This window comes from Heteronotia binoei, chromosome 8 (genome assembly GCF_032191835.1).
Source record: "Heteronotia binoei isolate CCM8104 ecotype False Entrance Well chromosome 8, APGP_CSIRO_Hbin_v1, whole genome shotgun sequence".
Taxonomy (NCBI): domain Eukaryota; kingdom Metazoa; phylum Chordata; class Lepidosauria; order Squamata; family Gekkonidae; genus Heteronotia; species Heteronotia binoei.
The window spans coordinates 58914865-58919886 of NC_083230.1; positions in this window are offsets into that span (position 1 = coordinate 58914865).

Consider the following 5022-nt stretch of genomic DNA (forward strand, 5'->3'; position numbering starts at 1 on the left):
TGAAGACTTGAGTGATTGCATAGCTATAAAGTGAGTTTATCATCACAATGGTTGCACAGCCCAGAGGAGTCTAAGTCATCTCTGAATCCAACACCAAATGCTATCACCATGTCAGTCTGCTGTTTTGCTTGTGTCCAATCCAATCATTGTAAAACATCTGTGCCTTTTATCAAGTGCTCTTAGGAACAAGGGCAAGGTGAATATATTTACAGTATCATTATAAGGAGAGTTGAAGCTGTCTAAGCCCACTGTCTACTTTCAGTAGACAGAAAGTTGTAATGCTGTTTAGGGAGTGTCACGCCCCTGCTGGCCCCCGCCACGGCCCGCCATGACTACTGCTCGCTTAGCGACCTGGTTTGGGCCAGGGTTCAGCTAGGCGTCCCAGAGGTCTCAGAATGTGGGAGGACAGAGCTGGGTTACATCACCCGTTTATACTCATGTCCTCCTCAGCTGTGCTGGGGCTCCACTCTCTCTGTCTCGACAGCCTGTTCCTCGCATCAGCCAGCTTCCTCTCTGACCTCTCAGCCTTGCGGCCTTTTATCCCTCTCCCGGTCTTCTCCCTGCCACCCTGGTCCCACCCCTGGGTAGCTCCACCCCCGCTTATAAGCAGGGACGCTAAGGAAGGTCTTCCTGGGGCATGGCCTTCCAGTGGCAGGGTGCTTCTGGGCGTGGCGGCGCTAGCTGCCGCGGCTCGGGGCTCTTGCCTTCCCTGCCCTCTTGGCTGGATGGTGTTCCTGCTCTCTCTCTCTCCCCCAGCCGCAGTCGCGGCTTGGCCACCTTGCCCGGGCCTGGAAGCGGGCCCGTCGGTTCTCTGCTCGGAGGGGCAGACCACATCGGGCGGCCAGGTCAGTTGGGGCCTCGGGGGGCTCCTGGTAATGTCCCACCACCGCTGGGGTGCGTGGGCGGCGCCCCCGACGGAGTCCCGTCTCAGCAGGGACGGGACAGGTAGGAAGAAGGAGGAAAAGGAGGATGAGATTGGATTTATACTTCACCCTTCACTTGGAGTCTCAGAGCAACTTACAATCCCTTTCTCTCCCCACAAAAGACACCCTGTGAGATAGGTGGGGCTGAGAAAGCTCTTTGGGAACTGCTCCTGAGAGAACTGTGACTTTCGCAAGATCACCCAGCTGGCTGCATGTGGAGGAGTAGGGAATCAAACCATTTCTCCAGATCAGAGTCCACTGCTCTTAACCACTACACCAAACTGTCTCTGCATTGTTTGGCACATCACAAAGGCAACTACATGTGTTCTCACTTGTGTACTATCATTGTTCATTAAGATCTCATCAGTTACAACTGAATGATGATGACAGTATGCACAGAAACATTACTTGGCTAAAGATTAATTAAAAACCCCAAGTAAGAGAGGAAAACAAGTTTATTGAAGAGGGCTTAAATGTCAGGCTGTTTTCTCTCCTATAATTATCTATAATTGTTTTCTGTAATTGTTTTCTATAATATAATTGTTTTCTATAATTGTTTCCTATAACTGTTTTCTGAGGCCCCAGAAGGTAGGACCAGAACCAGCGAGTTGAAATTAAATCAAAAGAGTTTCCGGCTCAACATTAGGAAGAGCTTCATGACAGTTAAAGCGGTTCCGCAGTGGAACAGGCTTCCTCGCGAGGTGGTGGGCTGTCCTTTCTTGGAGGTTTTTAAACAGAGGCTCAATTGCCATCTGACCGCAATGCAGATCCTGTGAATCTAGGGGGGAGGCGGTATTTGTGATTTTCCTGCATTGTGCAGTCAGTGGTCCCCAACCTTTTTTTGCACCGGGGACCGGCACCAGGGTCAGCTCGCCCACTGCAGCCCCAGGGTAGGGGCACTGAATTCAACCCCGCCCCCCCCCCCGCGGCACCATGCAGCCTCGCTGCCCCACCCCCGTTACGGCGCCTCCTGCATCCTCCATTTTTACAATTTTAAGGCTGGAAAAGGGGCAGTGAAGTGCCGCCTTCCCCGGCTCTTTAAAGGCCGACCCCCCCCCCCAATCTGCTGGGGAAACCGCAGCAGCAGGCGACCCGCTGCAGAAGCGGCATGGCCCTTGCCTCCTCCCCACTTCCTTCCTGCCCACAGCGGGTCGCCCACTGCTGCTGCTGTTTTCTCAGCCAATCAGCGGCTGGGAGGGGGTCGGCCTTTAAAGAGCCAGGGAAGGCGGCGTTTCATCACTTGTTCCCTGGCCTTAAAATTGTAAAAATGGAGGATGCAGGTGGTGCTGTGAGGGGGGAGCGGGGCAGTGAGGCTTCCCGGTGCTGCCGGGGGGGGGGGCAACCAGGCTTTGCGGCCCAGTTAAAAACAGGCCATAGACCGGTACCAGTCCGCGGCCTAGGAGTTGGGGACCCCTGGACTAGATTGACCCTGGAGGTCCCTTCCAACTCTATGATTCTATGATCTGCAGAACCAACATATTAAATAGATGCAAGACAGAAGCGGCAACTTTCTGATTTTTCTAAAGGAAGATGGGCTTTCTGTACTGATTAGAATTAGCTTTAAATGCAAGGGAACTAGACAAACAAGAGTATTTTTAGTCAGTTGGTATGATAGTCACTCATCCCATCCACACTCACTTATATAGTTCAAACTCCTTTCAAATAGTGTGCCTAAATCAGCAGAATCATGGCTGACCCTCTGTATGTATACTGCCCAAGGCATATCTCTAATGTTCTTCCCCTACCGTTGTACTGTTTTCCACTTTCAACAAAGCAGACACCAGTGTCTTATAGAAAAATAGTTCAAAGACACTAAAGCCACATTAAAAGGCAATAATGCTAGGAGAAGTTGAAGGCAGTAGGAAAAGTAGAAGATGAGGTATTTGACTCAATCAAGGAAGCCACAGCCCTAAGCTTGCAAAACCTGAGCAATGCTGATAACAATAAGATGTTTTGAAAGACACTGATTCACAGGGGGTAACTTGACTGCACATAAGCTGGAAGTAACTTGACTGCACTTAACACACACAGAAATTGTCCTTTTAAATTCTATTGCTCTATTGTATAATAGCAAGCAAACCTCATTTCCAGTGTCTTGTCTTCTTAGAATATGACCAAGGGCAACTTAACACCTTTTGAAAATTAAACCTAACACAAAAGACTGGGCCTTTGTGAATTTAAAATGTCTAAAGTAGACATTTAATTCACCTGAGAATGAAAAATACAGTGTTTTTCTTTCCTTAGCTCAGTTGTGGTTTTAGAAGTAAAACATCATTTGTTTACTGGACACTGCCCAAGTGTTGCTAGATTGGATCGCTGCATCTATTAACTAGCTTTTTTAACAAAAGGGCAAGTGCTGCCTTCCCAAGCATAGTTTATGACCTTGTGTTCTGAGCATTACATTTATCAGCAGGCACGTTGCCCAACACAACATTCTCACATTGCACAGCAGTGCCTGAGAGACTTTCTTATCCACTTCTGCTCCAATGGAATATTATTTCACATGAAGCTGCTATGGTAACAGGTCCACTACAGGAAAATTCAATTTGAAATTTTATTTTTTTTTCTCCATGAGGGTATAACTGTTTGCTTTTTAAAAGATTTAAGGTGAACAAACATCAAGAAGTACAGGGCCAATGGGATTAATACTTTTTTCCCTACATCAGTAATATATGGGACTACTTTATTGCATTTCAAGGGACACAGAAAAATTTCAAACTAAAGGTGCATAGTAGCTATAAATTTATCCAAGCATGGAATGCTATAGCTGGAGGGGTGGGAGAGAGCGCACATCTTAATATGATAAAACCCCTTTTTTCTTGGCAAAACCGAGTAACCTGATTGGTTGGGACTGTGATGCATCAACTTTTGGCCCATCAAAATATCAGTCAATAATACTTGCTTGCCATTGTTTGAACTTGTTCTTCCCACCCAAGTGGTTGTTGCTAACCAGCAAAGCTGATTCTGTAAGTAAAAGGCAACCAACCTTAGTTCTGGCAGTTACTGCCTCTCCTTGCTCTCCCATTGGCTGAGCTGCCAGTTGCACCGATTCACACAGGAAAGAAACCCTTCCCTCAACTGGCTGAGGGAGGAAGGAGGAGGGAAACAGCCAGAGAAAAACTTCCCAATATTGGCTGAGGACTTCTTCCTATCCTCCTCTGGAAAGGGGGTGAAATGGTGTCTTATGGCAACAGACCAGATACAGAAAGAGACACAGAACAAAAGCAAGACACAGAGAGAGACTGAAGTCTTGTGCTTAAGACCAACAAAGTTACCAAAGACAGACTGTTGGTCTGAAAGGTATCACTAAACGCCTCTGAAGCAGAACTCATTGGGGCCACTCCTGACTATGGCTGCCAGTTCCAGGTTGCTGGGAAATCCCTGGAGATTTTGTGGTAGAGTTTGAGGAGGGCATAGGAGTTGGGATTTAAGAGCAGGGTCTGCTAGACCCAAGTTCTTGCTGTAGAAGCTGACTGGGTGATTTTGGACCAGTCACAGACTTTCAACCTAACCTGCCTCACAGGGTTGCTGTTCAGAACAAAGAGGGGGGGAGAGGAAAATGATGTAAACTGCTTTGCCCCCCCCTCACTGTGGAGAAAGACTGTCCTTTTCCTATGTAGAGGCTGCAGGGAGGGGGGAGGTGATGAAAAGCTGAAGTCAGAGGAGCAGATAAAGGGAAGGAGATAGGGTTGCCAAGTCCATGTTAGGAAATTCCTGGAGATTTAAGGGGTGGTACCTGGAGAGGGTGAGGTTTGAGAAGTGTTGGGACCTCAGACAGGTACAATGCCATTTCCTCCTGGGAAACCACTGTTGCCAATCTTCAGGTAAAGTCTGGAGATTACTCAGAATTACAACTGCTTTCCAGATGGCAGAGATTAGCACCCCTTGATGGGGGGGAGGGAGTGAATGCCTTCACTTGAGTGAGTGGGAAGACAGCAAGGGTGGGGGGCACTCTGTCATGGGTGCTGGGGACCCTGCAGAAGAAGCTGAGCCTGCAGAAGAAACTGTGCCCCTGCCACCTGCACCAGTGCCCCTGCCTCCTGCTGGAGAAGATCCAAGCCCCCCTGCCTCGCCCTCTCGGGTGGCTCGTGTGCGTGAC